This window comes from Carcharodon carcharias, chromosome 12 (genome assembly GCF_017639515.1).
Source record: "Carcharodon carcharias isolate sCarCar2 chromosome 12, sCarCar2.pri, whole genome shotgun sequence".
NCBI classification, from domain to species: Eukaryota; Metazoa; Chordata; class Chondrichthyes; order Lamniformes; family Lamnidae; genus Carcharodon; species Carcharodon carcharias.
This window is the reverse complement of record NC_054478.1, coordinates 16,350,621-16,365,846: the sequence shown is the minus strand read 5'-3', so window position 1 is coordinate 16,365,846 and position 15,226 is coordinate 16,350,621.

The following is a 15,226-nucleotide window of genomic DNA, read 5'->3' as shown; positions in this document are numbered from 1 at the left end:
ACACTCCCAGGACAGGTACAACATGGGGTTATAAACACAGTAAATCTCCCTCTGCACTGTCCACATCAAACACTCGCAGGACAGGTACAGCACGGTATTAGACACAGAGTAAATCTCCCTCTACGCTGTCCCCATCAAACACTCCCAGGACAGGTACAGCACGGGGTTAGATACAGAGTAAAGCTCCCTCTACACTGTCCCCATCAAACAATCCCAGGACAGGTACATCACGGGTTTAGATAGAGTTTAAAGCTCGCTCTACACTGTCCCCGTCAAACACTCCCAGGACGGGTACAGCACAGGCTTAGATAAACAGTAATGCTCGTTCTACACTATCCCCATCAAACACTCCCAAGATAGTTACAATATGGGGATTTATACAGCGTAAAGCTCCCTCTACACTGTCCCCATCAAACACTCCCAAGACTGGTACATCACGGGTTTAGATACAGAGTACAGCTCGATCTACACTTTCCTCATCAACTTCCCAGGACAGGTAGAGCATGGGGTGAGATACAGAGTAAAGCTCCGTCTGAACTGCCACTTCAAACACTTCCAGGACAGGTACAACTCGGGATTCGATCCAGATTAAAGCTCCCTCGGCGCGGTCCCCATCAAACACTCCTAGAACAAGTACAGCATAAGGTGAGATATAAAGTAAAGCTCCCTCTGCACTGCCCCATCAAACATTCCCAGGGCAATACAGCAGAGGGTTAGTTACAGAGTAAAAACCCTCTACACTGTCCCCATCAAACACTCCCAGGACAGGTACAGCACAGGCTTAGATACAGAGTAATGCTCGCTCTACACTGTCCCCATCAAACACTCCCAGGACAGGTATATCACGGGTTTAGATACAGAGTAAAGCTCCCTCTAGACTGTCCCCATCAACACTCCCAGGATAGGTAGAGGATGGGGTGAGATACAGAGTAAAGCTCCGTCTGCACTGCCCCATCAAACACTCCCAGAACAGGTACAGCATGGGGTGAGATATAAAGTGAAGTTCCCTCTGCACTGCCCCATCAAACATTCCCAGGACAAGTACAACATGGGAGTCGATCCAGAATAGAGCTCTCTCTGCACTGTCCGCATCAAACACCCGCAGGACAGATACAGCATTGTGTTAAATACATAGTAAACTCCCTCGACACTGTCTACATCAAACTCTGCTAGGACAGGTACAGCACGGGCTTAGATACACAGTAAAGCTCGCACTACACTGTCCACATCAAACACTCCCAGGACAGGTACAGCACAGGCTTAGATACAGAGTAAAGCTCCCTCTACACTGTCCCCATCAAACACTCCCAGGACAGGTACAGCACGGGGTTAGATACAGAGTAAAGCTCCCTCTACACTGTCCCCATCAAACACTCCCAAGACAGGTACAGCACGGGGTTAGATACAGAGTAAATCTCCATCGATGCGGTCCCCATCAAACACTCCCAGGATGTGTACAGCACCGGGTTAAATATAGAGTAAATCTCCCTCTACACTGTCCCCATCAAACTCTCCCAGGACAGGTGCAGCAGTGGGTTAGATACAGAGTAAAGCTCGCTCTACACTGTCCCCTTCAAACACTCCCAGGATAGTTACAACATGGGGATTTATACAGGGTAAAGCTCCCTTGGCACTGTCCCCATCAACCTCGCCCAGGAGAGGTAGAGCAGTGGGTTAGATACACAGTAAAGCCCCCTCTACACTGTCCCCTTCAAACACTCCCAGGACAGGTACAGCAGGGGGTTAGATACAGAGTAAACACCCTCGACACTGTCCCCATCAAACTTGCCGGCGTAAAACATGGGGTTAGTTAAAGCGTAAACCTCCCTCTACATTTTCCCCATCAAACACTCACAGGATGGGTACAGCACGGGTTTAGATCCACAGTAAAGCTCCCTCTGCATTGTCCCAGTCAAACTCTCCCAGGGCAGGTACAGTACATGGTTAGATACAGAGTAAATCTCCCTCTACACTGTCCCCATCAAACATTCCCAGGACAGGTACAGCATGGGGTTAGATACAGAGTAAAGCTCCCTCTATACCGTCCCCATCAAACACTCTCAGGACAGGTACAGCATGGGGTTAGATACAGGGTATAGCTCCCTTGGCACTCTCCCCATCAAACACTCCCAAGACAGGTACATCACGGGTTTAGATACATTGTAAAGCTCGCTCTACATTGTCCCCATCAAACACTCCCAGGGCAAATATAGCAGAGGGTTAGATACAGAGTAAACACCCTCGACACTGTCCCCATCAAACTCTCCCAGGACAGGTCCAGCACAGGATTAGATACGCAGTAAAGCTCCCTCAGCACTGTCCCCATCAAACACTCCCAGGACAGTTACAACATGGGGTTAGGTACTGAGTGAAGCTCCGTCAGCAGTGTCCCCATCAAACACTCCCAGGGCAAATACAGCAGAGGGTTAGTTACAGAATAAAAACCCTCGACACTGTTCCCATCAAACACTCCCAGGACAGGTACAGCACGGGACTAGATGCACAGTAAATCTCGCTCTACACTGTCCCCATCAAACACTCCCAGGACAGGTACAGCACAGTCTTAGATACAGAGTAATGCTCGCTCTACACTGTCCCCATCAAACACTCCCAGGATAGATACAACATGGGGATTTATACACAGTAAAGCTCCCTCTAGACTGTCCCCATCAAACACTCCCAGGACAGGTACAGCACAGTCTTAGATACAGAGTAATGCTCGCTCTACACTGTCCCCATCAAACACTCCCAGGATAGATACAACATGGGGATTTATACACAGTAAAGCTCCCTCTAGACTGTCCCCATCAAACACTCCCAGGACGGGTACATCACGGGTTTAGATACAGAGTAAAGCTCGATCTACACTGTCCCCATCAACACTCCCAGGACAGGTAGAGCATGGGCTGAGATATAGAGTAAAGCTCCGTCTGCACTGCCCCATCAAACACTTCCAGGACAGGTACAACTCGGGATTCGATCCAGATTAAATCTCCCTCTGCACTGTCCCCATCAAACACTCCCAGAGCAGGTACAGCATGGGGTGAGATATAAAGTAAAGCTCCCTCTGCACTGCCCCATCAAACATTCCCAGGACAAGTACAACACGGGAGTTGATCCAGAATAAAGCTCTTTCTGCACTGTCCCCATCACACACATGCAGGACAGATACAGCATTGCGTTAAATACAGAGTAAACTCCCTCGACACTGTCCACATCAAACTCTCCTAGGACAGGTACATCACGGGATTAGATACACAGTAAAGCTCGCTATACACTGTCCACATCAAACACTCCCAGGACAGGTACAGCACAGGCTTAGATACAGAGTAAAGCTCCCTCTACACTGTCCCCATCAAACACTCCCAGGACAGGTACAGCACGGGGTTAGATACAGAGTAAAGCTCCCTCTACACTGTCCCCATCAAACACCCCAGGACAGATACACCATATGATTAGATACAGAGTAAATCTCCATCGATGTGGTCCCCATCAAACACTCACAGGATGTTTACAGCACAGGGTTAAATACAGAGTAAAGCTCCCTCTACACCGTCCTCATCAAACACTCCCAGGAGAGGTGCAGCAGTGGGTTAGATACACAGTAAAGCTCCCTCTACACTGTCCCCTTCAATCACTCCCAGGATAGGTACAACACGGGGTTAGATACAGAGTAAAGCTCCCTCTACACTGTCCCCATCAAAAACTCACAGGACGGGTACAGCACGGGTTTAGATACAGAGTGAAGCTTCCTTTACACTGTCCCAATCAAACACTCTCAGGACAGGTACAGCACAGGGTTAGCTACAGATTAAATCTCCCTCTACACTGTCCCCATCAAACACTCCCAGGACAGGTACAGCATGGGATTAGTTAAAGAGTAAAGCTCCCTCTACAACGTCCCCATCAAACACTCCCAGGACAGGTACAGCACGGGGTTAGACACAGAGTAAAACTCCCCCTACACTGTCCACATCAAACACTCCCAGGACAGGTACAGCACGGGGTTAGATACAGAGTAAAACTCCCCCTACACTGTCCCCATCAAACACTCCCAGGACAGGTACAGCACAGGGTTAGATACAGAGTAAATCTCCCTCTACACTGTCCCCATCAAGCACTCCCAGGACAGGTACAGCACGGGGTTAGATACAGAGTAAAACTCCCTCTACACTGTCCCCATCAAACACTCCCAGGACAGGTACAGCACGGGGTTAGATACAGAGTAAAGCTCCCTCTACAGTGTCCCCATCAAACACTCCCAGGACAGGTACAGCACGGGGTTAGATACAGAGTAAAGCTCCTTCTACACTGTCCCCATCAAACACTCCCAGGACAGGTACAGCAAGGGATTAGATACAGAGTAAAGCCCCCTCTACACTATCCCCATCAAACACTCCCAGGACAGGTACATCACAGGGTTAGATACAGAGTAAAGCTCCCTCTGCACTGTCCCAGTCAAACTCTTCCAGGGCAGTTACAGCACATGGTTAGATACAGAGTAAAGCTCCCTCTACACTGTCCCCATCAAACTCTCCCAGGGCAGTTACAGTACGGGGTTAGATACAGAGTAAAGCTCCCTCTACGCTGTCCCCATCAAACATTCCCAGGACAGGTACAGCATGGGGTTAGATACAGAGTACAGCTCCCTCTACACTGTCCCCATCAAACACTCCCAGGACAGGTACAGCATGGGGTTAGATACAGAGTAAAGCTCCCTCTACACTGCCACTATAACACGTGTCATTCCCACATTGGTACTCAGTGTGACATTTTTCACCCCAGTTGGCTGTCGGAGTGAGATACTAAATGTGTTGATGAGTATCATTCCAGGCACTTGCTCACTCAGGTCTCAGCTGAAACGTCCCAAACAGATCACACGTTGACCCCGTCTGCCAGCTGGAAGAACCTTTCACCTGAGCAGCGTGGACTGTTTCCACTGAGCCCCTGAGCTGACATCTAAGCTCAGTCAATTCCTGCTGCCCTCCTGCAATGCAGGACACGAGCAACGTGGAATGGACCCGGAGCAAAAGCCAGGTTATATCTGGAGATAAATGGGAAGGTTCCGGCCTAGAGAAGGTCATCAGAATGTTGTGGTCAGTCCCAAAAATCTGTAATTCCTTGAGCCCCTCAGTCCCATTCTCAGTCCTCTGACTATCCAGTCCCCTCTTGGATTTGGTTTCAATATCCTCTCTACCACATCACAGGGTCAGTGAGATTGGCACAAACACCACCCTCTGTGTGAAGCTCGTCAACCAAAGAGTCTTCACCTTTCTCCTGAGTCCACGTTGCCTTGTTCGAACTGGATAACTCTGATCTTGGGTTTTGAAATCCTGTAGATTGGAATAACATACATTTATATCGCTTTTCAAAGAGCGTAAAGCTTCCCAAATTATTTCACGTGAATAATTATCTAACATTTAACACTGAGTGAAATAAAGAGATATTAAGACAGGTGACCAAAAGATTGGCCAAGGAGGTGGGATTTAAGGGGCACCTTATGGGAATGAGAGGTAAAGAGTAAGAGAGGTTTAGAAGACAGCGTGAGGCCGAGAGTATTGAAGCTATGGCAGCTAATTGTGGAGCGATTAAAATTGGGGATGTGCAAGAGGTCAAAATGGGAGGAGGGCCAAGATCTCAGAGAACTGGCGTAGAAGCAGAGGCGGTTTCAGAGATAAGGAAGGGTAAAGCCATGGAGTGATCTGGAACCTAGGATGAAAATTTTAAAAATCGTGGCATTGCCAGACCGGGAGCCCGTGTGTCTCTGTAGTGAGGAGGACGCTTACTACAGGATACAACCCCATGGCAAGAGCCGACACACGGAGTCTTTTAACATGGAGCGGCTGTTGGCCCTGCAGCTACCACATGGTTCTGGTTGACCAGGAGACTCTCCCACTCTTACCGCCTGCTACAGGTGTATTGGAAGGAATTTACAGGCTGATAATCAAACCTGTGTGACCATGTTATGAATGCGCCTTCTGTAGCCATCAAGTCCTGAAGTGGGGAGCCAGCGTAGGCCAATGGTCATAGAGGGTGATGGGCGAATGGAGTTTGTTGAGATTTATCAGAAAGGGAAGAGGTGAGTGATGGGGTTGTGGGGGCACTGGGGAGAGGGGTAATGAGGGCAGGATGGTGTGAGGCGGAAGTGCTGTACTGCCCTCCTGTCTGCCGAATTTCGTTCTTATAAGCCAAATTTGTACTTTCCCTTCAAAGGGTAGCATTACTTAATTCCTTGTTATAATTATGAGGTTTATAAGATTATTATATTTTGGGGCTGCAGCTTTAAATTTGAGGGGTGAGGGGTAAGCGAAGGGGTCATGTGACCTGTTCTGGAGTCTGCGTTAAAGTAAGCCTGGATAGTCTGATCGTTCGAGATCAAAGGAGGGTTTAGATTGTTTTACTGAGAAGAAAGTGTGAGGTATTTACACTTGGAGACCACAGCAGAAGTCTCTGGGTTTGGAACAAGTAGGCTTTGAATCTCCCAGAGTCCCAGAAAGATGTTATAGGTAGAGGGCTGTTAACAGTTGTGCTGCAAACAGTCGATTTACTTCCAAGATGAAAGGGAGTTGGGAATCAAAGATAGATAATTAGTATTTCTGCCTAGATACAAGATTAATGTGTTTCATGTTGCCATGGAGAAGAGGGCAAGGGAAACCATTTTTGAGATCAGTTTACCAGCTTCCCTACAAATCAATCAAAGAATGACACAAACAGACAGCAGTGTTGTGTGGTCAGCAGAGAGAGAAGGTTGTTGCACTTTGTGAGTCATCGCAGCCGGATGCAGGAAGTAGATGGTCTATATTGAAAAAAATGCATCCTGCAGCCTTCTACTGATTCTAGGGAAATTGTTCTGGCTTGGCCAGGGAGAAGGATCATCAGAACAGGCTTTATTGCTGGTGGTGGATTTAAGACATTCTCCAAAAAACTGAGGAAAGCACCTGGAAATGGTCACTCAAAGTTACTAAGTGAAGCGGGGATACGGGAACCAATTGGATGCTGGGAGCAACTGTGGACTGTTGGCTAACAGGTATGTAATTCTGTGGAGAGAGGGATAAGTATAAAAGGGGAACATCACTTTCTGTAGTTTAAAGTATAAGTTGCCCACAAAAAGAAAATAGCGTGTCGAGTTTTTTAGTCAGTTGCTACAGTAAAAGTTTCAAAATGTGAAATTTTGTGTCTTTCAACTCTTTCAATTCTTTCAACTAGCAACTGGAAGTTCAAATCTCATTTTTTTTGTAATCTCTTGTTCCCTGCAAAGATTGTAATATCCTTCAGTTATTTTCATATTGGAAGCGGTACATCAAATGGCCATCAGTGCTGAGGCCTCAGCTATTTACGATCTATATTAATGACTTGGATGAAGGGACTGTAGCCAAATTTGCTGATGATACAAAGACAGGCAAGGAAGCAAGTTGCGAGGAGGATACAAAGGGATATGGTTAGGTTAACCTAGTGGACAAAAATTTGGCAGGTGGAGTATAATGTGGGAAAATGCGAACTTGTCCACTTTGGCAGGAAGAGTAGAAAAGCAGCAAATTATTTAAATAGAGAGAGATTTGCAGGATGCTGTGGTACAGAGGGATCTGGGTGTCCTGGTACATGAATCACAAAATGTTAGCATGCAGGTACAGCAAGTGATTCGGAAGGCAAATGGAATGTTGGCCTTTATTGCAAGGGGATGGGATATAAAAGTCAGGATGTTTTGCTTCAGCTGTACAGGGCATTGGTGAGACCACACCTAGAGTACTGGGTACAGTTTTGGTCACCTTGCTTAAAGAGGGATATACTTGCATTGGAAGCAGCTCAGAGAAGGTTCATTAGGCTGGTTCCAGGGATGAAGGGGTTGCCTTATGAGGAGGGGTTGAGCAGGTTGGGCCTGTACCCATTGGAGTTTAGAGGAATGAGAGGTGATCTTACTGAAACATAGAAACAAAATTCTGAGGGAGTTTGGCAGGGTAGATGCTGAGGGGGGATGGGGCGGGGGGGGATTCTAGAATGAGGCCATGGTTTAAAGACAAGGGGTCTCCTATTTAAGACGGAGATGAGGAGGAATTTCTTCTCTGGGAGGATCATTAGTCTTTGGAATTCTCTAACTGAGAGAGCAGCGGAGGCTGGGTCATTGAATATATTCAAGGTTGATTTACACAGGTTTTTAACCAATAATGGAGTCAGGGACTATGGGTGGGGTGGGGGGAGGGAGGGAGTCAGGCAGGAAAGTGGATTTAAGACCACAATCAGAGCAGCAATGATCTAACGGAACAGCAGAGCAAGCTCAATGGCAGAATGGCCTACCGTGTGGAACAATTGCTGTCACTACAGAGGTTAATTGCTATTGATGAGGGTTTATTGAACTGCTTGTAACTTCCAAACTCCTGATCAGATGAATACAAGTTTAATGGACTGACCCTGGGCCAGCCAATGGCTTTCCCATAGTGTCAGTCTTGGCTCGGTGAGTAGCACCCGCAGCTCTGAATCAGAAGATTGTGGGTTCAAGCTCCACCTGAAAGACTTGAGCACAAACACGCAGACCAAGGTTCCCAATGCACTACAGAGTGGGACTTGACCCTATCGTGAATTTCTAACTCCGAAGTGACAGTGATACCCATTGAAACATAAAGGGATGATTATCACTCTCCATTCTAAGCCTCTGCTTCCATGTCGTCTTGTTTGATAGTGGTTTGGGCCCCAGATCGCTGCCCTGCTCCTAACTCTCCGTTTTGGTCTCTTAAGGGTTAAGGAATTTGCAGCCTCTCCGTAAATCACTGATCATTAAATGAGACACAGGAGAAGGGACACAGGAAATCGTAGGGGTGGGGTAACACAATGAAAATAAAGGGAGATTATAAATTGTGGCTGTATCAAGCTCTCTGTGACTGGTAATTACTAACGCCCATTTTCCACTCAGTTGAGTTGGCCCATCAAGTCTGTTCTCTCGTACAGAATGCTAAAGACCTTCCAATAGTCTTTAATTGTTTTCCCTTTCAGGTCCTGAGTGATGTATTTAAACTGTAAATGGGCGTAAACACCCTCCTGCTTCCAAGTCTGGAAGCAAAGGTCACGTGTCTTTGAGACAGGAACGGGCTGTAGTGTCCAACTCTCAGTCACTTGCAGGATAAATCTCTCTCTTGGAGGCCCCTTGAAAGGGGAAAACCAGGAGGCTCTTTAAAGCAGAACTAAGCCTCAGGCCTTTGGAACAGAGCAGAAAAGCCTGGACCCAAGGCCTTTCAAACAGATTTTTTTTAACACATCTGCACTGTCAGGTGCCCCAGAATCTGCCTCCACCCAATAATGACGAAGTGACTCAGAGAGAGAGAGTCCTTAACCCTTCAAAGACTCAAGGCAACAAAAGCTATAGATTTGGGATTGTAAACTTTGGTTGGACTCATGACAACTGCAACTTGCATTTATATAAATATTTATATATTTATTTTAAAATATTTATAACAAAGAAAACTATGAAGGTATGAGGGGCGAGTTGGCTATATTGGATTGGGTAAAAGGTATGTCAGTAGACAGGCAATGACAATATTTAAATAACTAATATTTAAAAATGGTATTTAAAGAGCGCAGCAGACATCTGCTGCTGCACCTTCTGTTTAAAGCAGACTTGTCCAACTCAGTGCAGCCAACAGACTTGTTGGATATTCAGGTGACTGACATTTGAAAAATTGCTGTAAAGCTGCTCATCCAATCACAGAGAGGCAGCCTGCAAATGCATAGAGAAACCAGCCTGTGATTGGATGAGCAAAGGGAGGGAAAGTAAGTTTTAAAGGTACGTTCCAGGGCCCAGAGTGCGAGGCAGCTGGAGCAGCGGGGACCCAATGGTGTCTGAGTGAGTGACTGGAGACTGTGAGAGTGAGGGTGAGGGGGTGGGGAGAGAGAGAGCGCGTGGGGCGGAGAGGGAGAGAGACGGTGGGGTGGAGAGGGAGAGAGACCGTGGGGCGGAGAGGGAGAGAGACCGTGGGGCAGAGAGAGAAAGAGAGAGTGCGGGGCAGAGAGGGAGTGTGGGGGTTGGGGGGGTGGTGGGGGGGGTGGAGAGAGAGAGTGTGGGGGTGGAGAGAGAGCGTAGGGGTGGAGATAGAGCATGGGGACGGAGAGAGAGAGAGCGTGGGGCGGAGAGAGAGTGTGTGGGGCAAAGAGAGCATGGGGCAGAGAGACCGTGGGGGCAGAGAGACAGAGAGCGTGGGGGTGGAGAGAGAGCATGGGGATGGAGAGAGAGAGAGTGTGGGCGGAGAGATAGAGCGTGAGGCAGCGAGAGAGCATGGGGTGGAGAGAGAGAGAGCGTGCGGGGCGGAGAGAGAGCATGGGGCAGCGAGAGGGCATGGGGTGGAGAGAGAGAGCGTGCAGGGAGGAGAGAGAGAGAGAGCGTGCGGGGCAGAGAGAGAGAGCATGGGGCAGCAAGAGGGCATGGGGTGGAGAGAGATTATGGGGTGGAAGGGCATGTCAAGGGGAAGAGAGTGTGGGAGAAAGAGTGTTGGGGGGAAGGGAGAGGGTGGGGGGAGAGAGTGTTGGGGGAAGTCAGCATGGGGTGGAGAAAGGATGTTGGGGGGGAGAGTGTGGGCAGGTAGAGAGTGTGGGTGGGAAGAATGTGTGGGGGGGAAGGGAGAGGGTGGGGGAGACAGTGTTGAGGGAGAGTCAGTGTTAGGGGGGATAGAAAGTGTTGGAGGGGAGAGAGAGTGTGGAGAGGAAGGGAGAAGGTTGGGGGAAGAGTGTGTTGGGAGGGTGTTTGAGATGGTGTGGGTAGAGAGTTTTGGAGGGATATAGTATTGGAGGGGAGAGAGAGTGTGGGGTTGGGGAAGAGAGTGTGTGGGGAGAGTGATTCACATTAATCCTTGGCTGCGATGACCTGTGGATGTGATAGATGTTTGTATTCCCTGCTGGCAGCTTTACATGGTATTTACAGCTCAGAAACAGGCCATTTGGCCCATCCCATCTATGTTGGAGTTTATGTTCCACACAAGCCTCCTCCCACCATTCTCAATCACACATCAAGGTGACCTTCAGCTTTTTTCTTCCACATGAGTTTATCAGCTTGCTCGCAAGTATCTACACTAAACTCATTTGGTAATACAGAATGTGAGTATTGCTGAAAAAAGGCATTTTGTCGAAATTTTTCATCTTTCACTCATCAGGACAATTGCGAGAATACCAATGTCAGTTGAAGCAACAACTTTATACTGTACGAGAAGAGAGTGCTGATTGGTTGGCAAATGGACTCTGACAACCACAGCATGCTGACAACCAATTTAAGATTGTCAGTCAAGCTCGTAATGTGGAACATTTGTGTGTACTGGAAGCTATATATATTAATACACAGGACCCTGTTCCCTGCAGACAGAAAGAACATATACACACATTGCACCTGTTTCTGCTAAACAAAATAAGTGACAGCCATTCACTGGTTCATTCCTCAGGGCAATGCCTCGACCAATCAGAGTCAAGCCGCCTGTTTTAAATTTCAAACAATGCTTGGCATTTAACTCTCAGTCGCCATTAACTGGTACATCCCCCTTGGCAATGCCTCTACCGGTCAGAGTTAGCAATACTAGAATCAATGAATGGTTTTCTTTATTCACTCTCAGGATGTGGGCGTCGCCAGCTGGTCCAGCGTTTATTGCCCATCCCTAGTTACCCTTGAGAAGGTGGTGGTGAGCTGCCTTCTTGAGCCACTGCAGTCCCTGTGGTGTAGGTATTCCCACAGGGCTATTAGAGAGGGAGTTCCAGGGTTTTGGTTACAGCACAGAAGGAGGCCATTCAGCAAATTACTAGTTCTCTACAACAGCAACTCAGCTAGTTCCGCTCCTCCACCTTTTCCCTGTAGCCCCTGTAAAATCTTTTCTCTTCAGATAATTAGCAGGTTCCTTTTGAAAACTGCAATTGAATCTGTCTCCACCACGTGCTCAGGCAACGGGTCCCAGGTCCAAACCTCTCGCTGCATGTAGAGGTTTTTCCTCACATCATCTCTGGCTCTTTTGTTAATCAACTTAGGGCTCTCAACCTTCTGCCAATGGGAACAATTCCTCCTCGTTTATGCCAGCCAGATCCCTCATGATTTTAAACACATCTAACAAATCTCCTCTCAATCGTCTCTTCTCCAAGGAGAACAGCCCCAGCTTCGCCAACCTATCCGCACAACTGGAATCGCTCATCCTTGGAACCATTCTTGTCAATCTTTTCTGCACCCTCTCTAAAACCATCACATCCGCCCCCCCCCCACCCCCCCACATTGAGTCTGAACCAGTGTTTTATGAAGTTTCATAACTTACTTGCTTTTTACTCTGTGCCCCTATTTATAAAACCCAGGATTCAGTGTAATTTATTAACTGCTTTCTCAACCTGTCCTGCCACCCTCCATGATTTATGCATATACACCCAGGTCCCTCTGTTCCTGCATTTCCTTTAAAATTGTGCCCTTTATTTTATGTCACCTCTGCTCATTCTTCTGACCAAAATGTATCGCTTCACACTTCCCTACATTAAATTTCATCTGCCCATTCCACCAGCCTCTCTATATTCTCCCAAAGTCTATCACTACCCTCCCCTCACAGTTCACACTGCTTCCAGGCCTTGCATCATCTTCAAATTTTGAAATTGTGCCCTGTACACCCAGGTCTATGTTATTAATATAAATCAAGAAAAGCAGCGGCCCCTCTATTTACCATCCCCCGGTCAAAAGTAAAGTTTTCTGTCATTCGTGTTTTTAATAGGATTCAATTAAATGATTAAACTGTTGCATAATGAAATTCTAACGATGCTAATAATTAATGATTTGAAAAACCACATGGTTTGAAATAAAATGCAACCAATACTTTTCATGGAGGCAGAGTTTTCTGATGTTTGGGGGGTATATATACATATATAAAATGATCGTAGATTTAGAGATGACATGGCCAACCTGCACCTCAAAATTTGCCACAACAGCCCGAGCAAAGGAGAACCAAGATATTGACAGAAAGAGAATAGAACATGAAAGTAAAAACTAATTGTAAAAGCCTCCATAAGGATGTAAAAAGGAAAAGATTAGCAAAGAAAAATGTGGGCCTTCTACAGGCAGAGACAGGAGAGTTTATAATGGGGAATTACTTGGTGTCTGTCTCCAAGGGGAGAAGATACAAAAAAACGTCCAGAAATAATAGGGAACAAAGGGACTGGCGTGAATGAGGAACTGAAAGAAATTAGTATCAGTAAAAAAAAGTAGCACTGGAGAAATTAATGGGGCTAAAAGCTGATGAGTCCTTGGGACCCAATGATCTACATCCCAGAGGGTTGACCGAGGTGGCTGTAGAGATGGTGGATGCATTGGTGATCATCTTCCAAAATCCTACAGATTCTGGAACAGTTTCTGCAGATTGGAAGGTAGCGAATGTCACCCCACTGTTTAAGAAAGGAGGGAGAGAGAAAACAGGGAACTACAGACCTGTTGACCTTACATCAGTAGTAGGAAATTTGCTAGAATCTATTTTAAAGGTGGTGATAACGGGACACTTAGAAAACAATGATCTGATTGGACAGACAACATGGATTTATGAAAGGGAAATCATGTTTGACAAACCTTGTTGGAGTTTTTTGAGGATGCAACTCGCAGAATAAGGGGGAGTAAGTGAATGTGGTGTATTTGGATTTTCAGAAGTCTTTCGATAAGGTCCCACACCGGAGGTTAGTAAACAAAATTAAAGCATTTGGATAGGGGGTAATATACTGGCATGGATTGAGGATTGGTTAACAGAATAAACGGCTCAATCTCAGGTTGGCAGGCTGTAACTACTGGGGTAGTGCTAGGGTAAGTAGTTGGACTCCAGGTGTTCCCAATCTATATCAATGATTTGGATGTCAGGACCAAGTGTAATATTTCCAAGTTTGCAGATAACACAAAACCAGCTGGGAATGAGAGTTCTGAGGGTGATGCAAAGAGGCTTCAGGGGGATTCGGATAGGCCTAGTAAGTGGGCAAGAGCATGGCAGATGGAATATAAAGTGGAGAGTTGTTTGGTGGTGCAGAACTGGAGTGTTGCTGAAAAAAAAGACATGCTGTCGAAACTTCATGTCTTACACTCATCAGGTCAGGTGGCGAGAAAATACCAACTTTAAAGGGAAAACAATTTATACTGCATGAGAAGAGAGTGCAGATTGTTTGGCAAGTGGACTCTGAGTGGTAGAGGTGTTGCCATGGGAAATGCTGCAGGAAACAGCTAACTGCCAATTGGTTTAAAATTCAAACCAGGCAGGTCGACTCTGATTGGTCAAGGCATTGCCCTGGGGAATGAACCAGGGAATGGCTGTCCCCCAAGCTTTTTAGTCAAAAAAGGCACAATGTGTGGACATATTCCTTTTGTCTGTAAAGGACAGGGCCCTGAGTGTGAATATGTGGCTTCTAGCAGGTATAAGTGAGCCACACTGAGAGCCTGACTGATAACCTTAAATTGGTTTTCAGTACAATTCTCAGCACAATCAGGGTTGTTTAGCAAGTGTTGCCCAAGCACAGAGTCACTTCTAATGCTGGACACTAAGTTTTGAGTTTTGCAAGCACAGGCTGGTTGGGTACCGTTGTATTTTGCCTGTTGTGAACAGCCGAAAGGATGAGCTGTTTTATAAGATCCCAATGACTGACACCTGCCCATCCCTTCCCCAACTTCTCTATGTCCTTTTGAAATTATTAGCACAGTTCACAATGTTTGAAAGTCATCCACAAATTTTAAAATTGTGGCCTGTATAACAAGGCCAATGTCATAAATATACATTAGGAAAAGCAAGGGGCCTAACACTAACCTTCCTCCAGCACAAAAACATCCATTAACCACTACTGGTTCCTTTGTCCATGTGATTATTCATTTTGTCCCAAATTATTGTTTCCTCACCACCAAAGTTAAACTGACTGGCCTGTAGCTGCTGGGCTTATCATTACACCTCTTAAGAAGGGTGTGATGTTTGTAATTCTCCAGTCCTCTGGCACCACCCCCCAGTCTAAGGAAAACTGAAAATTTATGGCCAGTGCCTCCCCAATTTCCACTCTCATTTCCCTCAGTATCCTTGAATGCGCCTCATCCAGTCCTGGTGTGCTTTATTAACTTTATTTACAGGCAGCCTAATCAAGATCCCCTTCTAGTGTCAGAGTTACCTCCCCTTTCACCATGGCCTGGAGATCGATGTTTAATTCCTAGGACAATCCTGGGTGGTTGACAACTCTTCAATGGCGGCTTAATCAGTAGCATTCTCACCTCCAAGGCAGC